This window comes from Bubalus bubalis, chromosome 1 (genome assembly GCF_019923935.1).
Source record: "Bubalus bubalis isolate 160015118507 breed Murrah chromosome 1, NDDB_SH_1, whole genome shotgun sequence".
NCBI classification, from domain to species: Eukaryota; Metazoa; Chordata; class Mammalia; order Artiodactyla; family Bovidae; genus Bubalus; species Bubalus bubalis.
The window spans coordinates 49855168-49880445 of NC_059157.1; the positions used below are offsets into that span (position 1 = coordinate 49855168).

Sequence of the window (25278 nt, forward strand, 5' to 3'; positions counted from 1 at the left end):
CCCCAAAGCGGAGGTCAAGTGCTTATATATATTTTTGCTTGTTCTCTTGCTCCTCTGTGATTGCCCTGAAAAGATTCCTGGCTGACTTGCTGTAGAATGAGACATTTAGAGTGGAGCTGAATTGTTCTAGACATCCCAGCTGAGGCCATACGAGATCGGCCAACAACTAGCTTCTCCCAAATTTGAGAGTATGCCCAGCTGAGGCCCAAACTTCGTGGCTGAACCTGACCTAAACCAACAACACAGACTCCTAAGCAAAATAAAGCCTTATTTATTACTGGTTTGGGTTTGTTATGTACCCTTAGTATAGATAATGCATAGAAGGTGGTAGTGTTTAGCATCTTATTTTTGGCTAAATTGGCAATGAAGCACTTCCCATTCATTTTGCTCATTTGATGGTCAGAACTGGTGAATAGAAATCTTTGACACATTTTAAAATTTGATCACTTGGAAATACAGGACTATAAGGCAGAGGAGTTTATCTTGGCCTCTTCTCAATTGCAGCTGAATCCAGCGTTTGGGGGATAGTGGGTGTAAAGTCAGGTGATGAGGGATAATCACCATCTGTAGCTGGGTGAGAGTAGGTCCCTCCAGTCTGATACAGGCTCCTTCATCAGCCCAGGGGCAGGTAGAAGCTGAGAGTGGTTGTTGCTCCTTTATCTTCCACACGCTCTATTCTTCATCAACTGGTCAGATATGTCCTCACTTAATGGGAAGAGAAAACCACCAGGAATTATTTCTCATCCTAGGAAGCATTTGAAATGTGCATATCATGTGTTTCTAGTTGTTAAATAATTATTTCATCCTGTTCAGTGAATTATAGGGGGGTGCTCAAATCACATACATTTTGAGATTTCTGACTTCATCCTGATGCTTTCACAGTGTAATATGGAACCCAGTGCAACCATATTTCTGTAAGTGGGTTCTTATTTAATAATAATATTGCCTTTCTCATTTTTTCTAGGTTAGCTCTGCAAAGCTCCATGCACTTGTCTGAGTTAACGTTATCAGGGAGAAAGGAAGAGTGAAAAATAACCCTGAGAAATATTGTCTGGGTAATTGTGCTCACAAATCATGTTATTTCACAAGATTCTGGGAAGCATCACTGCTCCTTGCTGGAGCTGGGCCATTTTGCAGCTTGAAGTTTTGAGTTGACTCACCTGAAAGCTGAACTAAAAGCAGACTGAATGAGACGGTTTACACAAATGACAGATGGAAGGTTGGAGACTCACCAAGGCCGTTATTCCTAAGGGTGTTCACTTTACCTCTCTCTCACTGTTTTTCTTTCCTCAGGGCTGACCCACCTGGGAAACGTTGGAATTTCTGGTTCATTAGTTAATTTAAAAATATTTAGGACTTCCCTGGTGGTCCAGTGGTTAAGAATCTGTCTGCCCATGCAGGGGACATGGGTTTGATCCCTGACCTGGGAAGATCCCACATGTTGCAGGGCAGTTAAGCCCTTGTTCCACAACTACTGAGCCCCCATGCCCTAGACCCTGTGCTCTGCACCAAGAGAAACCACTGCAATGAGAACTGCACATCGCAACTAGAGAATAGCTTCCACTCATCACGACTAGAGAAAGCCTGGGCAGCAACAAAGACCCAGTGAAGCCAAAGACAAACAAATAAATTAATGAATTAAAAAATAAGTAAATTTATATTATGACCTCCAGGTAGGAATGGCTGTGATCATTTGTGTAACATACCACTTCCATCTCAAATCTCCTTAACAATAACTGCAAAAAATAGATCAGGAAGCAGACATCACCATTGCAAATTATGGAAAGGAGCCCCTAAAAAAGTTGGAAACATTGAATAATTTCTTTTATATTTAATCAGATTTTTCCAAAATGAAGCAAAGCAAGGAGGATACAGGGAAGATGGATACTTTCAGAAATGCTCCACGGGTGATTCGTCTGGAGAGTGAGCCCTGCATGCCATGGTGGACCTTGGAGAAAGTCCAGGATGTCCTCTTGACCCTTGTTCATGGACATGGATCCAATGTGGACCCATAGCAGAGGAAACACTGTGTTAGGAGACTCTAGAGTGCATACAAGGTCCATATCAAGAAGAAAGCTGCCCATGAGGTGAGGTTTCTTCCAGACACATGGAGTTTTCTATTTGATGTGGTAAGCAGCAGCCTGGGAAAGCAGACTGAGTAAGATCCTCCATGAACCTGATGTTATGGATGAAGCAAAGAGAAGAAAAGACCCAAAGCTGATCTTTAGTAGAGTAGACCACCAGAAAGAGTTCCCCCTTCATTTCCTCAGCCTCTGGAACAGCCAGCTACACATGTATAGAAAGTAACCTTGCTGCTTAAAGTCTACAAAGCCCATTCTAAGAGAAAGATAAAAATCAGGGAGGGGGAACCAAACAGCATAAGCTATCCTCATTAAATATGGGTGACCTACATCAGAAGAGCTCAGTGTGGTACCAAAGCAAATGTTCTGAGTCCTTAAAGGAAGAGGATGGCAAAGAAGCTTTATTTCTAAGGCAAATAATTTCCTTGGGAAAGAGAGCAAAGAATAGGCTCTTTATGCTTTCAGTAAAATTCTAGAAAATATGAAAAAGAGCATGAGATAATAAAACAAAAGACAGAGTTTAAAAAGGGAACTAGCTAGGAGACACAGAGCATAAAAATTCAACATGAGTTGGATGAGGTAGGAAAAGAAGAAAGAGAATCAAAGTGTAATAACCCATTTAAAATCTGCATGTGAAGGACTAAAATTTGAGTTAGAAAGATTAAAATGGAAAAGCTTTTTCTATAACACAAGGGATCATAATGTGGAAGATAAGTGGGAAGCTTTTCCAGAATTCCAATGAGGAGAATAAAGGGTTGAAACTGATGAGAAAGAAGATGACATGGTCCATGCATCCTGGAGATGTAACGAAAGGATCCTGGTGTTTTGAATGACCTTACACTCAGTTTTTTTCTGAAACACTGAATTCAAGAAGAAATGAGTCAAGACTCAGAATTTTGAGGAAGAAATATGTCTGTCCTTAGAGTTTTTTACTTAATTGAGTTTTAATTTACAGAAGAATATAATTGTACAATTTTCAGATTTTAATTGGCTGAGAAAAAGTATACCATCAATAATGTATTCATTTCAAGTCATGAGAAATTTTTAAAAAGATAGAAAAAAGAAAAAGAAAACCCAAGTTTAGAATGGGACTATTTTATAGAAAATGACTAATGGTAAATGTTGAAAAAAATCTGAAATATAATGGAATCTAGACTATTATTGTGATTACAGTGTAAAGTCCATTGAATAGGTCTTAAATAGTTTTTGAAGGGTGATAATTGAAAAAAAAAAAAGTCATATCAGTACTAACAAAAACAGAAAGTAGGAGTTGAGGGTGGGGTACAAGGAAAAACAGAAGTGTTTTTAAATTACATGAAAGATACTAAATGGATATGTATTTTCTGACAGTTTTTTAAAACGTTACAGTTAGGTGTGAGATTATTTTTTTTCAATGTAACATTCTATACAGTGTTCTAAAGTGTTAGTTGCTCAGTCATGTCTGACTCTTTGAGACCTCATTTACTGTAGCCCACCAGGCTCCTCTGTCCGTGGGATTTTCCCGGCAAGAATACTGGAGTGGGTTGCCAGTTCCTTCTCCAGGGGATCTTCCCAACCCAGGGATCTTCCCGACCCAGGAGTCAAACTTGGGTCTCTTGCATGCTTTACCATCTGTGCTACCAGGGAAGCCTACCCAAAATGGACACAGAATCCTGCACGAAACAGACGTGCAAGGTGTGGAAGGTAATTACAATGTGACACCAGTGTAACCCCCACGTGAATAAGAAAGAGCCTTCTCCCATCTCCCCAGAAGCTTTCTCACTTCCTCTCTGATATAATTCCATTCCTCCCCACTAACAACCCCTCATCCTAACTTTCGTTTCCTTAGGATAGCAATTTGTGCTCAGTCGTTCAGTCATGTCTGACTCTTTGCGACCCCACGGACTTTAGTCTGCCAGGCTCCTCTGTCCATGGAATTTTGCAGGCAAGAATGCTGGAGTGGATTACCATTTCCTTCTCCAATATGGTTTGCTTTTGCCTGTTTTTGAACTTTCTTTGAATAGAATATATGCATTATTTTATGTTTTGCTTCAACAATTTGTTTCATCCATGCTATTGAGATAGCTTAGTTTGTTTGCTTTTATTACTGTATATGATTTCATTGTTTATTCAGACATTAACTAATGTCTTCCACTGTGGGTGAACTTCGGGTTATTTGCAGTTCTTGGCTTTTATGAGAGATATATCTTTAAATATTTTAAAAGGGGATGACATAGAGCATTGAAAACAAGATGGATGGTTGAAAAGATAAATTAAAATAGAATTTATAATGGCAACCCACTCCAGTGTTCTTGCCTGGAGAATCCCAGGGACGGGGAAGCCTGGTGGGCTGCCGTCTATGGGGTCGCACAGAGTTGGACATGACTAAAGTGACTTAGCAGCACAATGGTAAAAAGAAAACAGAAAGGAAGCTTGACATAGGAGCTCTAAAATGGGATGATAAAAGTAAATACAAATTTATGCAATAGCTGTGAATATGTTTTCTTTTACTGAAAGGTAAATACTAGATTGGGTCAAAATAATATCTGAGGGAGAACCTCTTGTCATGGATACACATAAAATGAAACAATGCAGAAAGATTGCGAGTAAGAAGGTAGGAAAATCTACAAAATCAAAAAGCAAACAAAACAACTGGAGTTACAGTAAATCTGTAGGATTAGGATTCACCAGTGTTAAAAATAAAAAACAAGTGGAGACCAGCTTTGAAAATTCCCTGGGCACACCCAACCAGTTTGGTCATACAAACAAAACAAAACAAAAAAACCCTAATTTAGCTGACTTTGCAAGATTGGCTTGACGTAGGTCATTTTTTGCTTATGCTCTGGAAATCATAAGTGACACTTGAACTGTTTTCCAAGGTTGGTATGAGGTAACCAATAACCAGACCCCTATTACTGAAGAAAATTCTAATAATATAACCAATCACAGTGATGAATATGAACGTACTCTGTAAGCTGCTTTATAACAATATACTCTACTTGAGCCTCGCTTTATGCTTGGCTTGAGTGCCCTTGGTTTGCAAACTTTTTGGTGTGTGCACAACAAAATTTTTCTAATTACTGTTTTGATGATTCAGTGGTTTTACTTCTGTTATTTCTGAATTTTTGACAGTGTGACACTATTAAATAGGACAAAGAAGTTCCATAATATTTTTAAAAAGTGTAAAATTTTTATGCCCCAAACTAAAAAAATCACTAAATTATATAAACAAATTCTTAGAAATTCAAGAGCAATCCAAAAATATACTAGAAGCAGAAGATGTTAATATGCTTTTCTTAGTGTTTAACAGATAAAGTAGGAAATAAATAAATGCCAAAGACACATCTGAATAATATAATAAACTAGGCTATTTATTTGACATATATTGAGCTATTTTTCTATAACAAAGGATAAAAATAAAAGCTAATAATTAGGTAAAGAATAACAAAGTATATAACTTTAAATGAGAATGGAGAATGGAAAAATTACACAGCAAAATTTATTATAATTAAGTTAGAAAATACAAAAATAAAATAACTGATGTCCAGATAAAAAGGAAATAACAATAATGAGAAATTTAAAATTATAAGCAAATATTGCTTATAACTCTACCCTAAATGATTTTAAAATCTCAAAAAATGACTGAATACGAGGGAATATAAATCATGAAAAGGGGTTCAAGAAAAAAAGAATCTGAGCATATGAATAAATAATTGAGCTAAATATTGAAAATGTTTGTCAAATATTATTTTCTGAAAATGCTTTGGCCCAGAATACTGAGCTCTCAGCTCTCCTACTCTGTTAAGGACAGGTTAAGAATGAAGATCAGTGTTGTAATCCATAAATTGTGAGACAGTACACAGAGGGCCGACATTACTTTACAAACTAGCATTACCCAAATGTGATTATGAAGATGCAAAACAGAGAGCAGAAAACCTAACCTCGTTTATAAACAAAGTCTCAACATTCTACATAAATGTATAGCAAGTTAAATTCCAGAAAAATTCTAGAGTTAAAAATAAAAGTTTATTACAAAACCAGTGAAAAATATGGATAAATCCTTTGGAGTGTGGAAGGTCTGTTTAAACATAATAACAAAGCTAAGAACTATAAAAATAGTTCATAAATGTTTATTAATAATACAGTGATCCTCTTTCTATTTTCTCATTATTAGTGTATAGGAATGCAAGGGATTTCTGTGTGTTGATTTTATATCCTGCAACTTTACTATATTCATTGATTAGCTCTAGTAATTTTCTGGTGGAGTCTTTAGGGTTTTATATGTAGAGGATCATGTCATCTGCAAACAGTGAGAGTTTTACTTCTTCTTTTCCAATTTGGATTCCTTTTATTTCTTTTTCTGCTCTGATTGCTGTGGCCAAAACTTCCAAAACTATGTTGAACAGTAGTGGTGAAAGTGGGCACCCTTGTCTTGTTCCTGACTTTAGGGGAAATGCTTTCAATTTTTCACCATTGAGGATAATGTTTGCTGTGGGTTTGTCATATATAGCTTTTATTATGTTGAGGTATGTTCCTTCTATTCCTGCTTTCTGGAGAGTTTTTATCATAAATGGATGTTGAATTTTGTCAAAGGCTTTCTCTGCATCTATTGAGATAATCATATGGTTTTTATTTTTCAATTTGTTAATGTGGTGTATTACATTGATTGATTTGCGGATATTGAAGAATCCTTGCATCCCTGGGATAAAGCCCACTTGGTCATGGTGTATGATCTTTTAAATGTGTTGTTGGATTCTGATTGCTAGAATTTTGTTAAGGATTTTTGCATCTATGTTCATCAGTGATATTGGCCTGTAGTTTTCTTTTTTTGTGGCATCTTTGTCAAGTTTTGGTATTAGGGTGATGGTGGCCTCATAGAATAAGTTTGGAAGTTTACCTTCCTCTGCAATTTTTTGGAAGAGTTTGAGCAGGATAGGTGTTAGCTCTTCTCTAAATTTTTGGTAGAATTCAGCTGTGAAGCCATCTGGACCTGGGCTTTTGTTTGCTGGAAGATTTCTGATTACAGTTTCAATTTCCATGACTGTGGTGGGTCTGTTAAGATTTTCTATTTCTTCCTGGTTCAGTTTTGGAAAGTTGTACTTTTCTAAGAATTTGTCCATTTCTTCCACGTTGTCCATTTTATTGGCATGTAATTGCTGATAGTAGTCTCCTATGAGCCTTTGTATTTTTGTGTTGTCTGTTGTGATCTCTCCATTTTCATTTCTAATTTTATTGATTTGATTTTTGTCCCTTTGTTTTCTGATGAGTCTGGCTAATGATTTGCCAATTTTATTTATCCTTTCAAAGAACCAGCTTTTGGCTTTGTTGATTTTTGTTATGGTCTCTTTTGTTTCTTTTGCATTTATTTCTGCCCTAATTTTTAAGATTTCTTTTCTTCTACTAACCCTGGGGTTCTTCATTTCTTCCTTTTCTAGTTGCTTTACATGTAGATTAGGTTATTTATTTGACTTTTTCTTCTTGTTTCTTGAGGTATGCCTGTATTGTTATGAACTTTCCCCTTAGGACTGCTTTTACAGTGTCCCATAGGTTTTGGGTTGTTGTGTTTTCATTTTCATTTGTTTCTATGCATATTTTGATTTCTTTTTTGATTTCTTCTGTGATTTTTTGGTTATTCAGCAGCGTGTCCCATCCCATTCACCATTGCAATGAAAAGAGTAAAATACTTAGGAATATATCTACCTAAAGAAACTAAATACCTATATATAGAAAACTATAAAACACTGGTGAAAGAAATCAAAGAGGACACTAATAGATGGAGAAATATACCATGTTCATGGATCGGAAGTATCAATATAGTGAAAATGAGTATACTACCCAAAGCAATCAATAGATTCAATGCAAACCCTATCAAGCTACCAACGGTATTTTTCACAGAGCTAGAACAAATAATTTCACAATTTGTATGGAAATACAAAAAACCTAGAATAGCCAAAGCAATCTTGGGAAAGAAGAATGGAACTGGAGGAATCAACCTGTCTGACTTCAGGTTCTACTACAAAGCCACAGTCATCAAGACAGTATGGTACTGGCACAAAGACAGAAATATAGATCAATGGAACAAAATAGAAAGCCCAGAGATAAACCCATGCACCTATGGACACCTTATCTTTGACAAAGGAGGCAAGAATATACAATGGAGAAAATACAATCTCTTTAACAAGTGGTGCTGGGAAAACTGGTCAACCACTTGTAAAAGAATGAAACTAGAACACTTTCTAACACCATACACCAAAATAAACTCAAAATGGATTAAAGATCTAAACATAAGACCAGAAACTATAAAACTCCTAGAGGAGAACATAGGCAAAACAGTCTCCGACATAAATCACAGCAGGATCCTCTATGACCCACCTCCCATAATATTGGAAATAAAAGCAAAAATAAACAAATGGGACCTAATTAAAATTAGAAGGTTCTGAACAACAAAGGAAACTATAAGCAAGGTGAAAAGACAGCCTTCAGAATGGGAGAAAATAATAGCAAATGAAGCAACTGACGAACAACTAATCTCAAAAATATGCAAGCACCTCCTGCAGCTCAATTCCAGAAAAATAAATGACCCAATCAAAAAATGGGCCAAAGAACTAAATAGACATTTCTCCAAAGAAGACATACAGATGGCTAACACATGAAAAGATGCTCAACATCACTCATTATCAGAGAAATGCAAATCAAAACCACAGTGAGGTACCATTTCATGCCAGTCAGAATGGCTGCAATCCAAAAGTCTACAAGCAATAAATGCTGGAGAGGGTGTGGAGAAAAGGGAACCCTCTTATACTGTTGGTGGGAATGCAAACTAGTACAGCCATTATGGAGAACAGTGTGGAGATTCCTTAAAAAACTGGAAATAGAACTGCCTATGACCCAGCAATCCCAGTATTGGGCATACACACTGAGGAAACCAGAAGGGAAAGAGACACATGTACCCTAATGTTCATCGCAGCACTGTTTATAATAGCCAGGACATGGAAGCAACCTAGATGTCCATCAGCAGATGAATGGATAAGAAAGCTGTGGTACTTTTACACAATGGAGTATTACTAAGCCATTAAAAAGATTACATTTGAATCAGTTCTAATGGGTGGATGAAACTGGAGCCTATTATACAGAGTGAAGTAAGCTAGAAAGAAAAACACCAATACAGTATATTAATGCATATATATGGAATTTAGAAAGATGGTAATGATAACCCTGTATGCGAGACAGTAAAAGAGACACAGATGTATAGAACAGTCTTTTGGACTCTGTGGGAGAGGGAGAGGGTGGGATGATTAGGGAGAATGGCATTGAAACATGTATAATATCATATAGGAAACTAATCGCCAGTCCAGGTTCAATGCAGGATACAGGATGCTTGGGGCTTGTGCACTGGGATGACCCAGAGGGATGGTATGGGGAGGGAGGTGGGAGGGGGGTTCAGGATTGGGAACACATGTATACCTGTGGCAGATTCATGTTGATGTATGGCAAAACCAATACAATATTGCAAAGTAATTAGCTTCCAATTAAAATAAATAAATTTAAATTAAAAAAAAATAATACAGTGATCCTAGTGAAATACAAGAGCCAAAGAGGGGGAAAAAATTGCAAAGCTCTGTCACAGAGCTCATATGTTTAATATGTACAGAGCTGTTATAAATTTTTTTAAAAGTGCCTTACAAATTAGGCAGAGATGCAGGCAGACAATTCACCAAAAATTAATGAACATTATCAATAAATGAACAAACTTCAGTAATCAAAACATTAGAAATTCAAAAGCTGCTTGATATCAAGTTATGAGCAGTTCATTCTGACCTTGTGAAAGTCCAGAGATATTTACAACAAGATCTTGATGTATTCTAAGGCCTATATTCTCAGGTTTCACCTGACTCTGGGGCCCCATTTCCAGGAATTGTTTTGGGAAGTATCCAATGTGGGCTAATTTTGTCAACATTGAGTCGACCATATGTGAAAATCAGGTCCTTTCCAACACACCCACACACCCACACCCCCACACCCCATGCATCACACACAGGTATGAAGTCCTGATGCATAAAAGGGGGAGGAAGTGAGCAGAGGTCTTTATAAATAAACAATCTGAACAAGTGCAAATTGGAAAACAGATACTCCATGAAGTTTCCTTCACATCACCGTCTTTGGAGGAAGTTCTGTGTTCTTGTTCAATGAGATGCCTCAGCCTTGCCATACTGGGTTGGCTAATTTCTTTCTCTCCTACCTGGGTTCTCTGTGGTTTCCTTCTCCTTTTTCTTTCCATGTCCCCCTTGTACTCCCCAGCAATTTCTCATATGCAGATGGCAGAGAAGTTTAGCTGTCTGTTTCCTTGGCTTCTGCTGACAAGAGTGCTCTGAAAGTGTCATCTTCCAACCCAAGAGCAGTTCCCCAACAGAACAGTTCTTCAAGAATCGGCTCCTGGCTGTTAGGATAATGATGGTTCTGCCACTCTAGTAAGACCAAACATGAATCTTCAAAAAAATTTTGTGTTGGCTATCAGCTGCTTTAGATTACTCCCTAATGGTCTCTACCAATATTTCCTAGGGGCATTTGTTTATTCTGTATTGTCAAAAGAATTACTGTGGACAAGTTTAAAACCCTCCAATGGAAGTATTAATTTTTACCACTTAAGGAATCCTCTTTTAGAACTTTAGGTTCTAAAGTTTAGAAGGACTATCTTTACCTCTGTCATGATGGCGATAGCAACAACCCAGTGAGACAGATATTGTTGTTCTTGTTCTATGGTCCTCATAGCTATGAAGCTTATCAATAGATCTAATGCACTTTAATTATAGCTGGTATGGAATTCAAGGATTTGTGTTGGAAACTTGAGTCCCATTCATGATCTAAAAGTGTGGAACTGTAACTATTAAGTATTCTAAGTCATTTGGGCACTGTATTTCATTAATTGCATGCTATATACAGGTAAGTATATATAAGTTACATGTGATTAAGAATCTACTATAATTTTAAAAAGCTTGAAAATTTTATTTAAGGAAAATTAGACCCTACAGAGGCTTGATTTAATTTAAATAAAAGAGAAAGGGGAGTGGAGAATGATTATTTAGTGACCATGTAAATGTCCCTTCACCAGGCCCTATTGAAGTGAAGCGAAGAAGAGAAGTGAAAGTTGCTCAGTCGTGTCCGACTCTTTGCAACCCCATAGAGTATACAGTCTATGGAATTCTCCAGGCCAGAATACTGGAGTGGGTAGTCTTTCCTTTCTCCAGGAGATCTTCCCAACCCAGGGATCGAACCCAGGTCTCCCGCACTGCGGGCGGATTCTTTACCAACTGAGCCATAAGTGAAGCCCAGATGGTCCTGTTAATCATTTCCATTTACAGACAAGGAAAGAGACTGAGGGAGGTTAATGCTCAAGGTCACTCAGCTAGTTACATAATAGAGTCTAGTTTTGGTATGTAATCTTCACAAAAACTGAGATAATACATGTTTTTGCTTGCTTAATCTAAATTATGAAAATTGCCTGGACAATGAGGTTTCCTATAGTGGAAATCTGGCAAGACTTTTGATAAACTGGAATTTTAGCATTTTTCCAGGAGAAGTTTCCTGATCTTCTTGAATCTACTGGATGACTTTCCTTGATTTAAAAGTTAAAAAAAATTAATTTTAGTGGCCAAGAACATCTTATTTTAGTGGTTATTGAAAAAATTTGTTTTCACTCGTTACTTGTTGCTAACTTTTAGTCACAGTCTGTCTTTTATAGCCAAGACATTGACATTCATCACTGGATCAGTGCAGTTAAGGCACTGTCTTAATTGGAAGAGGGTGAATGTTAATCATTTTAATTATTATTATGATATTTTCAGTGCCAAGAGTGCCCAGGAGCCTTTTTAATATGGAAATCCACCAAATGATAACAGGAAAAAATGTACTCCTTCCCAGTGTGGTTATAATTTAAAGGTGAAAATAAGTACAGTGCAGCTAAATGGAATTATTAGTTGATATCAAGCACTGTAACTCTACAAGCTATGAATAATGTCTTTCCCCAGAGCCTCCTCCTAAGATGTTTGTAGGAAATTTAAAGTACAGCATAATTATCTCACCATTGCTCTATACAATTTAGAATTTAGTTTTTCAGTTTTACTATCCTCTAGTATCCTCCCTGATGTCTCAGATAGTAAAGAACCTACCTGCAATTTGGGAGACTGGGGTTTGATCCCTGGGTTGGGAAGATACCCTGGAGAAGGGCATGGCAACCCACTCCAGTATTCTTGCCTGGAGAATTCCATGGACAGAGAAGCCTAGAGGGCTACAGTCCAGGGGGTCGCAAAGAGTCAGATATGACTGAGCAACTAACACACACACACACACACACACACAGAGTATAAAAACAAGCCTAATAGGATTAAGTTTTAATTTACTTACCCCTAAGTCATGAAAATTGTTGCTCCAACTTTAGGAAGTTTAAAACCAACATCAATTTTGGGTAGGTGGCTGAAGACCAAGAAGATTTTTCATCTATAATTGTCTTGAGCCGGATTCCAGCAGGTAATTTGAAAGTGGCAGACTCCCTTATTACCAGATCCCAGAGCCAAGAATTTCCTGTCTTTCTGTTTTGTTCCTCCCTGCACTTATCTGTGAATGACATTTCTGATTCCTAGGAGAAAAAAACAAAACAAAAACAAAAAAACCTGAGTCAGCAACTGCCCATCTGAGCTTTGAAAATTCTTGGAACTTCATGCTAATTGAATTATCTTTTGGAAGCTTAGGATAGCCTTCTCTCCTGACTTTGAGATAATTGAGATGAAAACTGTTTGTAAGGCTCAATGACAGTTTACTTTCTTGTACAGCCTTTTATGTATGAATCACAAAGCCTTTTGCAAACCATAACTTGGTTCTTGCAGCGCCCTGGGGAAGTAGATCTTATTAACCCTGTTTTACACACGATCATGAAACAGGCCCAGGGAGTTTCAGTGAGCAGCCTCTCGTCCGGCTATGAGTCAGTGGGAAAGTCGGGGGAAAAAGCTTGTGGAACTTCTGACGTGCACCTTGAATGTGCTGCCTTAAGAAGGGTGAGCAATTAATAGATGAGCCAGATAAATGGAGATCCATTTGAAGAACAGATTTGCAATGAACAATCATTGTTCTAATGAATTATTTAAATTGCATCTTAGCTTAAATGAATCTGAAATTGCAGTGTGTATATATTTTCCAGGCAGCTCACTGTGACATAGAACTTTTTGGGTCAATTGGTTTTACTGTTTAAGTGTGTATGTAAATGGAAGATTGAAGAATAACTACTAGAGTATGTTTTGGTTGGCCCCTGATAGGTGATGTTAGTAACTAAAGAGGGAGATATTTAAAATGTGCAAGAATAGAAATGCAATGGGAGATACAAGAAATAATTTCAATTAACTTAGTGTGATATTTAGATATGCAGCAGTGAACAATGAGAAAACTGGAAGCCACTTTGCATAGAGGTCACGTAGTTAGTCCAACCTCTGCTACACTTAGAACAGTCAACTTAAGAGAGAATTCTATGGCTACAAGTACTTGAGGAAGCAGGACTTCATTAGGTAACATTAGAAATGACCTGTTAATGAAATGTGTACCTCTATATGCTGTTGGTAAAATGATTCAGTCTTTGAGGGAAGCAGAACAGCTATCCAGCTTGGGACTGCAGTCTGCACTTTGATTAGAGTTGCAGAGGATGAGAGTCTTCCCCTCAGCTTTGCCTGTTGAGACTTTTGGTTTTGTTAGTTTACCCCAGGTTAGCAGGCTCTGGAGGACTGAGTCATGTTAGCCAAATTTGAAAGAGACTGATGTATAAACAAGAGTGAAAATTTAATTCACATTGAAATCAGATTAGCTTATTGGTGCTAGATACTTGTGTGTTAGTCACTCGCGTCCGACTCTCTGTGACTCCATGGTCTGTCCATAGAATTCTCCAGGCAAGAATACTGGAGTGGGTTGCATTTCCTTCTTCAGGGGATCTTCCAGACCCAGGGATCAAACCCAAGTCTTCTACATTGCAGACATGTTCTTTACCATCTGAGCTAAGAGGGATACTTAGTGTATCACATTTCTAGGAAGCTAGGTCAATTGGGGGAGAAGGTAATGGCAACCCACTCCAGTACTCTTGCCTGGAAAATCCCATGGATGGAGGGGCCTGGTGGGCTGCAGTCCATGGGGTCGCAAGGAGTCAGACACGACTGACCGACTTCACTTTCACTTTTCACTTTCATGCATTGGAGAAGGAAATGGCAACCCACTCCAGTGTTCTTGCCTGGAGAATCCCAGGGACAGGGGAGCCTGGTGGGCTGCCGTCTATGGCGTCGCACAGAGTCAGAGATGACTGAAGTGACTTAGCAGCAGCAGCAGCAGCAGGTCAATTGGGAAACCAAATTAATATCAGAATTATACTTGAAGAGTCTAGTTTGAGGATTGGAGTATCTGAATGACATGTTCATTATGTCTGAAAAAGATGCATTTACCCAGCAAACAATAAGAACATCTGCTTGGCTGATTGAATGCCCGCAGGCCTCCACCCCTCTGCAAAGATTACGTTACCCTTGATATGTTTCCATTAGTTGGACTGCAGGTTCTCTAATGATAATTATCATTTGCCTGGATACTGAGATGCAGAAAATTTAGTCTGAAAAAAATCTGTTTAGAAGCTGTCTTTTCAGAAGTTGATTATTTCTGAAGATGTGCACACATTTTCTTCATTTTATCTCCTTCATTTTAGATTCTTATTTATTTCTATTACCTTGCCATCTTCTGATTCATAGCCCCAGATTCTGAGATGACACTGAATCAAGACTATAGTTACACTTAAACTACATATAACACATAATTTCATTTCTCAAATTGCATATTAATCACTCCCTTCAGCTCTTCCTAGTTTTTATTCATTTATTTTTCTTTATGCCCATTTTTTTTGGGGGGGTCACAAGTTAAGTATTTTTGTACCTCTCTTAGAACAATATCTAAATCTGAAAGCTTCAGGACCAAAATCTACTATGGCACTTATAGTATATTTCTGGACCAATAAAGGGAAGTTAGTGGCTATGCTGGGCTTCCTTGGTGGCTCAGTGGTCAAGAATCCACCTGCAAAGCAGGAGATGCAGGTTTGATTCCTGGATAGGGAAGATCCTCTGGAGGAGGGCATGGCAACCCACTCAAGTATTTTTGCCCAGAGAATCCCATGGACAGAACAACCTGATGAACTCCCGTCCATAGGGTCGCAAAGCACTGGACATGACTGAAGCGGCTGAGCATGTACACAAAATGGCTGTGTTGGTATCAAGAGAGGAGAAAGAAACTGAAGCTAAGAGATGAAGCAAAAGATGAAATCGGGTATCAGGCCTAGTTGATTTTTTCCCTGTAGGATCATTTTGTCAACCGTTAGTTCTTTTGTAACTTAGCAAAAGCAGTTTCTGTCTTTAGGGTCACCTTATAGTTCAATATCAAAGATAACCGTGGTCAGAAAAGCAAGGGCTGAGCATTGTTCTAGGATTCTTGTAAAGAGACTGGCCCTTTACCATGAACTGTGACCTTCCTGACCTGTGGCTAAGCTGCATGCAGGGAGAGACATATCATCTTAAAATACAAATATGTTTGTATTCAGTTTCACACTTACCCTAAATAAAGAGACATTCAATGAAAGCCAACTCTTAGACTCTAAAGCTGAGGCAGAAAATGGAAGGCAGTCTAGCAACTGGGAATAATCCACTCTTTCCAGCATTACTACTGGTTTTGGATATTCTTCCAATTTTAATGGTACCTTTATGATTTCCAAACCACAGCAAATTGCAAACCAGTTCTATTTAAAATATAAGACTGCATAGTCTTCAAAGGGGCTGGGAGAGACTGGTAGAGTTCTCATGCTGCTGCTGCTGCTGCTAAGTCGCTGCTCAGTTGAGTCCGACTCTGTGAGACCCCATAGATGGCAGTCTACCAGGCTCCCCCATCCCTGGGATTCTCCAGGCAAGAACACTGGAGTGGGTTACCATTTCCTTCTCCAATGCATGAAAGTGAAAAGTGAAAGTGAAGTCGGTCAGTCGTGTCCGACTCTTAGTGACCCCGTGGACTACAGCCCACCAGGCTCCTCCGTCCATGGGATTTTCCAGGCAAGAGTACTGGAGTGGGATGCCATTGCCTTCTCTGAGAGTTCTCATAGTTTCCAGTAACTCCTAGGACTCCTATAGGTCTCACTATTTCACCTGTTGTAGAACACACATATTGTCCATAGACTTTGCAGTTTCACAGTGTTTAGTGAGAAATAAGACCAGAGGAAAAGATTACTGTTGAGTGGTTGAAGCTACTTGAAAGTACTGAGAATTGTCTTTAGCCAGATGCATTGCTTTGGGGCATAGGCCTGCATGTAAGTGCTGGTTTGTTGTTGTTGTTTAGTAACTCAGTCATGGCCAACTTCTCTGTGATCCCCATGGACTATAGCCCACCAGGCTCCTCTGTCTGTGGGATTTCCCAGGCAAGAATATTGGAGTGGGTTGCCATTCCCTTCTCCTGGGAATCTTCTAGACCCAGGGATCGAACCCGAGTCTCCTGCATTGGCAGGTTGATTCTTTACCCTCTGAGCCACTAATGTACCCTGGGTCAAAGGCTTGTCTAATTGGAGAGTTAGAGGGAGCTGTGGAGGTCATCACATCGGTACCAATTCTTGTAACAGTCCCCTTCACAGGGGATTCACAGGGAATAATGAGCTGTCTGTCTGCTTTGGACATTGCTAATAATATAGAACATGAAATTCAGATTTTCTTGTAGGATACCCTAAGTCCATGTCAGGGATTTACAGCTCGGTTTTGGCATCCTGGCAACTCAGGGAATAAGGTAATTTCATTAACAGTTTCATGGGCAAGATGATCTTTTCAGTCCCACATTCTTATCTAGAATTTTGCCACTCCCTGAAGTGGAATCTGCTTCACCTTCCCTCAAACATGGGCCTTTGTGATGGTTTGAGAAAGTGTGGCCAAACAGATGTTGTGTGACTTTTGAGCCTGTCAGAAAAAAAACAAAAACAAAAACAAAACAATAAAGCTTCTGCCTAGCTTTCTCTTTGAGGATTCTCACTCTTAGAACCAGCCTCTTTGTTGAAATCCTGGCCACATGAGGGCATGCATAGGTTTCTCAGCTGATAGCAAGTATTGATCAACAGACACGTGAACAAATGATAGTTCAGATAACATCAGCTCACAATCCCCCACCTCCAGTGCCTCCCATTCCTTATGCAGCCTGCAGCAGAGACAAATCAGCTTTACCCAAATTCCTGAGCTGCAGAATCCTTGGACATAATGGTTGCTTTGTCCATTAGGACATGCATTGTCCATGTCCATGTGGCTCAGATGATAAAGAATCTGCCTGAGATGCAAGAGACATGGGCTTGATCCTTAGCTGGGGAAGAAAATTGATGGGGCTGGTGCACTGGGACGACCCAGAGGGATGGAATGGGGAGGGAGGAAGGAGGAGGGTTCAGGATGGGGAACACATGTATACCTGTGGCGGATTCATTTTGATATTTGGCAAAACTAATACAGTTATGTAAAGTTTAAAAAAAAAAAAAGATACACATGACATAAAAAAAAAAAAAGAAAATTGATGGAAGAAAATTGGATTAAAGATTTACCGAGCATGGCCCTGCCCATCAGAACAAGACCCACTTGCCCCCTCAGTCAGTCTCTCTTATCAGGAAGTTTCTATAAGCCTCTTATCCTTCTCCATCAGAGGGCAGACAGACTGAAAACCACCATCACAGAAAACAAATCAATCTGATCACATGGACCACAGCTTTGTCTAACTCAATGAAACTATGAACCATGCTGCATAGGGCCACCCAAGATGGACGGGTCTTGGTGGAGAGTACTGACAAAACGTGGACCACTGGAGAAGGGAATGGCAAACCACTTCAGTATTCTTGTCTTGAGAATCCCAAAACAGTATGAAAAGAAAAAAAGATAGGACACTGAGAGATGAACTTCCCAGGTTGATAGGTGCCCAAAATGCTCCTGGAGATCAGTGGAGAAATAACTCCAGAAAGAATGAAGAGATGGAGCCAAAGCAAAAACAAGGCCCAGTTGTGGATGTGGCTGGTGATAGAAGTAAAGGCAGATGCTGTAAAGAGCAATATTGCCTAGGAACCTGGAATATTAGGTCCATGAATTAAGGCAAATTGGAAGTGGTCAAACAGGAGATGGCAAGAGTGAGCATTGACATTTTAGGAACCAGTGAACTAAAATGGACTGGAATGGGTGAATTTAACTCAGATGACCATTATATCTGGTACTATGGGCAAGAATCCCTTAGAGAAATGGAGTAGCTATCATAGTAAACAAAAGAGTCTGATATGCAGTACTTGAGTGCAATCTTAAAAACAATAGGAAGATCTCTGTTCATTTACAAGGCAAACCATTCAATATTGCAGTAATCCAAGTCTATGCCCCAACCAGTAAAGCTTAAGAAGCTGAAGTTGAATGGTTCTATGAAGACCTACAAGACCTTCTAGAACTAACACCAAAAAAAGACATCTTTTTCATTATATGGAACTGGAATGCACAAGTAGGAAGTCAAGAGATACCTGGAGTAACAGGCAAATTTTGCCTTGGAGTACAGAATGAAGCAGGGAAAAGGCTAATAGAGTTTTGCCAAGAGAATGCACTGGTCATAGCAAACACTCTCTTCCAACAGCACAATAGAAGACTCTACACATAGACATCACCAGTTGGTCAATACTGAAATCAGATTGATTATATTCTTTGCAGCCAAAGATGGAGAAGATCTATACAGTCAGCAAAAGCAGGACCAGTAGCTGACTGGCTCAGATCATGAACTCCTTATTGCCAAATTCAGGCTTAAATTGAAGAAAGTAGGGAGAACCACTAGAGCATTCAGGTATGACCTAAATCAAATCCCTTATGATTATACAGTGGAAGTGAGAAATAGATTTAAGAGATTATATCTGATAGAGTACCTGAAGAACTATGGATGAAGGTTTGTGACATTGTACAGGAGGCAAGGATCAAAATTATCCCCAAGAAAAAGAAATGCAAAAAGGGAAAATGGTTGTCTGAGGAGATCTTACAAATAGCTATGAAAAGAAGAAAAGTGAAAGGCAAAGGAGAAAAGGAAAGATATACCCATTTGAATGCAGAGTTCCAAAGAATAGCAAGGTGAGATAAGAAAGCTTTCCTCAGTGATTAATACAAAGAAATAGAGGAAAACAAGAGAATGGGAAAGACTGGAGATCTCTTAAAGAAAATTAGAGATACCAAGAGAACATTTCACACAAAGATGGGCACAATAAAAAACAACACACAGAAATGGTATGGACCTAACAGAAGCAGAAGATACTAAGAAGAGGCAGCAAGAATACGCAGAAGAACTATACAAAAAAGATCTTCATGACCCAGAAACTCACAATGATGTGATCACTTACCTAGAGTCAGAAATCCTGGAATGCTAAGTCAAGTGAGCCTTAAGAAGCATCACTACTACTAACAAAACTAGTGGAGGTGATGGAATTCCAGTTGAGTTATTTCAAATCCTAAAAGATGATGCTATGAAAGTGCTGCACTCAATATGTCAGAAAATTTGGAAAACTCAGCAGTGGCCACAGACTGGAAAAGGTCAGTTTTCATTCCAATCCCTAAGAAAGGAATGCCAAAGAATGGTCAATATGTATTAGTCATTCAGTCACGTCCAACTTTTTGCAACCCCATGGGCTGTAGCCCTCCAGGCTCCTCTGTCCATGGGATTCTCTAGGCAAAAATACTGGAGTGGGTTGCCATTTCCTCCTCCAGGAAGAATGCTCAAACTACCTCACAATTGCACTCATTTCACACGCTAGCAAAGTAATGCTCAAAATTCTCCAAGCCAGGCTTCAATAGTATGTGAACCATGAACTTCCAGGTGTTCAAGCTGGATTTAGAAAAGGCAGAGGAACCAGAGATCAAATTGCCAACATCCGTTAGATCAACGAAAAAACAAGAGAGTTCCAGCAAAACATCTATTTCTGCTTTATTGACTATGTCAAAGCCTTGACTGTGTGGATCGCAACAAACTGTGGAAAATTCTTTAAGAGATGGGAATACCAGACCACCTGACCTGCCTCCTGAGAAATCTGTATGCAGGTCAAGAAGAAACAGTTAGAACTGGACATGGAACCACAGACTGATTCCAAATAGGAGAAGGAGTACGTCAAGGCTATATATTGTCACCCTGCTTATTTAACTTATATGAAGAGTACATCATGCGAAATGCTGGACTGGATGAAGCACAAGCTGGAATCAAGATTGCCGGGAGAAATATCAATAACCTCAGACATGCAGAAGACACCACCCTTATGGCAGAAAGTGAAGAAGAATTGAAGAGCCTCTTGATGAAAGTGAAAGAGGAAAGTGAAAAAGTTGGTTTAAAACTCAACATTCAGAAAATTAAGATCATCATGGCAAATAGATGGGGAAATACTGGAAACAGTAACAGACTTAATTTTGGGGGGCTCCAAAATCACTGTAGATGGTGACTGCAGCCATGACATTAAAAGATGCTTGCTCCTTGGAAGAAGAGCTATGACCAACCTAGACAACATATTAAAAAGCAGAGACATTCAGTTCAGTTCAGTTCAGTTCAGTCACTCTGTTGTGTCCAACAGAGTGCACACCAGGCCTCCCTGTCCATCACTAAATCCTGGAGTTTACTCAAAATCATATCCACTGAGTCCAGGATGCCATCCAACCATCTCATCCTCTGTTGTCCCCTGCTCCTCTCACCTTCAATCTTTCCAAGCATGAGGGCCTTTACAAATGAGTCCGCTCTTCACATCAGGTGCCAAAGTATTGGAGTTTCAGCTTCAACATCAGTCCTTCCAATGAACATTCAGGACTGATTTCCTTTAGGATGGACTGGTTGGATCTCCTTGCAGTCCAAGGGACTCTCAAGAGTCTTCTCCAACACCACAGTTCAAGAGCATCAATTCTTCAGTGCTCAGCTTTCTTTGTAGTCCAACTCTTACATCCATACATGACTACTGGAAAAACCATAGCTTTGACTAGACAGACCTTTGCTGGTAAACTAATGTTTCTGCTTTTTAATATACTGCCTTGGTTGGTCATAACTTTTCTTTCAAGGAGTAGGCGTCTTTTAATTTTATGGCTGCAGTCACCATCTACAGTGATTTTGGAGCCCATAAAATAAAGTTTGACACTGTTTCTACTGTTCCTCCATCTATTTTTCATGAAGTGATGGGAGTGAATGCCATGATCTTTGTTTTCTGAATGTTGAGCTTTAAGCCAACGTTTTCACTCCCCTCTTCCACTTTCATCAAGAGGCTCTTTAGTTCTTCTTCACTTTCTGCCATAAGGGTGGTGTCATCTGCATATCTGAGGTTATTGATATTTTTCCCAGCAATCTTGATTACAGCTTGTGCTTCTTCCAGCCCAGCGTTTCTCATGATATAATCTGCATGTAAGTTAAATAAGCAGGGTGACAATATACAGCCTTGATGAACTCCTTTTCCTATTTGGAACCAGTCTGTTGTTCCATGTCCAGGTATAACTGTTGCTTCCTGACCTGCATGCAGATTTCTCAGGAGGCAGGTCAGGTGGTCTGGTATTCCCATCTCTTAAAGAATTTTCCACAGTTTATTGTGATCCACACAGTCAAAGTCTTTGACATAGTCAGTAAGGCAGAAATAGATGTTTTTCTGGAACTCCCTTGCATCAACTCCCTGCTGATGTTGGCAATTTGATCTCTGGTTCCTCTGCCTTTTCTAAAACCAGCTCTACCATCAAAGGTCTGTCTAGTCAAAGCTATGATTTTTACAGTAGTTGTATGGATGTGAGTGTTGGACTATAAAGACAGCTGAGTGCTGAAGAATTGATGCTTTTGAACTATGGTTTGGAGAAGATTCTCTAGAGTCCCTTGGACTGCAAGGAGATCCAACCAGTCCATCCTAAAGGAAATAAGTCCTGAATATTCATTAGAAGGACTGATGTTGAAGCTGAATCTCCAATACTTTGGCCATCTGATGTGAAGAGCTGACTCATTGTAAAGACCCTGATGCTGGGAAAGATTGAAGGTGAAAGGAGAAGGGGATGACAGATGATGAGATGATTGGATGGCATCACTGAGTCAATGAACATGAGTTTTAGTAAACTCTGGGAGTTGGTAAACTCTGGTAGCTGGCTTCCTGCAGTCCATGGGATCACAAAGAGTTGGACACAACTGAAGCAACTTAGCAGCAGCAGCAGCAGCAGCAGAGCAACTGAACTGAACTGAACTTCGAAAGATCCCCTGGAGAAGGGAATGACTACCCATTCCTTTGTTCTTGCTTGGAGAATCCCAAAGACATGGAGCTTTGTGGGTTATGGGCCATGGGGTTACAAAGAGTGGGACAGGAATGAGCTACTGACACTTTTATTTTCACTTTTGTTCATTAAATTTTGGGGTAATTTGTTCCAAAGTAATTGACAAGCAGAAAAGAGTAGGGCTTCTGGATTTTGTATGTATGTTTAAGTGAGGTGTAGTTAAGTGGTAACATTCTCAGAATGAAAATGAGTTACACTTTTAAATACATTTTTAAAGCACTTATAATGCTTATTATTTAGATATCTATTTAACTATCTTATTAAACCATGAAATCATTTAAGTATCTGTTAAATAGTACCATGATTTCTATCCTGAAAATTTTAGCTATGTTTTCCTATTATATTCATTATTATTCAACTAAATTTTAAATTTCTATTAATTTACCTTTTAAATTAAAAAAAGTTGGTTAAACCTCATTCTATGTAATGGTATCCATGAATTAATGGCTTTTATAGCTTAGCCACACTGTATTAATATGCTTAAAAGCAAATGCATATGTTTTGAGATTAAAAAGTGTCCAATTCCTATCTAAAATTATCTCCCATTGCATAATTAGCATATATCTCATTTTGGGAAAAATTTCCTTCATCTTGGAAAAGAACTGTGCCATCAAAGAGACAATTAGATCTTTCAGCTTTAGTGTTTGGGGTGTCAACTCCTAGGGACTAGCCTATGTTAAGAAAATGACACAATATAATTGACTTTGTCGCTGTTCAGTTCCTAAGTTGTGTCTGACTCTTTGCGACTGCATGGACAGCAGCCTACCAGGCTGCAGTGATTGACATTACTTGGGAGAAATTAAAAATCTACTCATATTCTAGCTGTGATTAAGGACTTTTGCAGTGTTTCATTTGGTCTTTCCAGAAAGAACTCTAGAAATGTAAATGTTAGTTGTTTGATGCTCAGTTTGTGTATAAGATATTTCTTAGGCTTGTATGAACAGAGACATGGATGTACCTTGCGGGGCTCTGAGCCAGTGATTAGAAGGACCAGTTATTTTTATTTTTTAGTTGCGCTGGTTGGCTTGTAGGATCTCAGTTCACAGGTTGGCAGTGAAAGCACGGAGTCCTAACAACTGGACCATCAGAGAATCCCCAAACCAGTTACTTTTCTTACATAAATAGAAAGTGTTTGGAATCTGGTGTCATAATCTGAGATCTCTGGAAGCAGAGTTTGAGAGAGTTAGTTTGGGAGTTTTATTTCAGGGAGGGCAGCAAACGGGGAGTGAGAGGAGCAGGAACCATCACAGGAACTGTTATTGATCAGCTACCATCTAAAGCAGCTCGTGCATGATTTCGAGGGTTTTTCTGAAATAGTTTCAGAGCTGTCTACCTGGAGGATGAAAGGTGGAAACACTCGCTCATTCATCTGCATTTCCTATTGCTCAAGGGAGACCCCATTTGTGGGTGGTGCATATAGGCGTGCAGAGTCAGTTAGCATAGACTTCTCTTGCTGTGGCACCAGAGAAGACTTAGGATGGGAAGCAAGAAGTAGGGGAGTGGCCCTAAAATGAAGACAGCAGTGTCTGGGTGCACCACCGTGAAGCTGGCTCAAGCGTGTGCAGAGGATGCAGTAAGAGATGGGATGACACAGGTTGGAACTAGTTCACAAGTCTGTCTGATATATTTGACCATGATTCTCCTTCTCTGACACTTAATTTCTCATCCATCAGATGACAGAGTTAGACTAGAGGTCTTTAAGATCCAGTTCTGATAGTCTAATTACTAACATGAGCGAGTATTGGTCTAAGGCTACATTCCTAATTCCCCTGGATAGACAGATCAGACCAAGAAGAGTTGCATTGAAAGGGCATCAGCACAGGTCAGCTAGGTGATGCTAAAGACGAGACTTACCTTATACTTCTTTCTCTCACATAGCTCCTATTAATAACATCCTTATCCTCCTAGATACCAAGTAGACCCTGAATAATTCTGTATCAGTGAACGATAATACAATTGTGTGACTTCGGGCCTTCCCTCTGGCCCTATACATAAACATTACTCACGTCTGGTCAAAGGCGGGTTCACCTCTTGTTACTTCAAAGACTGGAACTGGAGCACATACTAGCTACACATGTGATATCCTGCAAGAGAGTTTGTTTGGTCTCCAAACTTGGGAATCTACTTACTTTTATTGAGAGCATCCTGATTCTGATCCCCAATAAAGGCACTCATGAAAAAATACATGATTTTGAAAATAGGCATGAATAAAGAGAATGGCAGTTCAACTCTGGGTTTTTCAACCTTACATTATCCTCTGAGGATTTATTTTTTGACAAATCTTGTTGCTGGTGATTGCTATTTTCAAGTTCTAAAAGCGGCAACTATTTTGCTGGTCTTTGCCTGCTTCTTTCACTTTTCTGCTTTCTGCCTTACATTTCCCTCCAGCCCTAAAGATTCAAACCTTTGTATGATTGACGCTTTTTGAAAAGAGTTTGGGAGAATGAATTTCAGTTCAGTTTTGGTGCAAATCACTTAGCCTTTGGGGGGTTTATAATGTCTTTATTAATAAGAATTCTGGAGATTCAACGTGGAGGTCTGTGTGAAGTTGAGAAAAAATGGCAGAACAATTCAGCCAAGATGTATTTCATTTTTAAAGCAGCCATTATGTTCTGTCTTTAAAAATTTTCAATTCCCTTTTTATGCTTTTTAAGAGATAATGAATAGCTTTCATGTGAGAGTGTGAGCATCCTGAAAAAGTGCAGGATGACAAATTCTAATTTTATGTTTATGAATTTTTCAGCAAGTTTACTATTGCTCCATTTGATGAGACTAGGTGATTTTTTTTTGAACCTGCATTGATAAACATTATCACCAATTTTGTGATAAAAAATATCTTTCTTGCATTTCAAACCTTCAGC

General features: G+C 39.0%; 1 long non-coding RNA gene across 1 annotated transcript; it reads right to left on the bottom strand.

Moving 5' to 3' along the window:
* Positions 1–462: 462 nt before the first annotated feature.
* LOC123332923 lies at positions 463–12897 on the bottom strand. Its single transcript, XR_006550090.2, has 2 exons — positions 12462–12897; positions 463–705 (listed from the first exon to the last, which is right to left on the bottom strand). It is a non-coding gene; the product is annotated as an uncharacterized LOC123332923 (long non-coding RNA).
* Positions 12898–25278: the final 12381 nt, after the last annotated feature.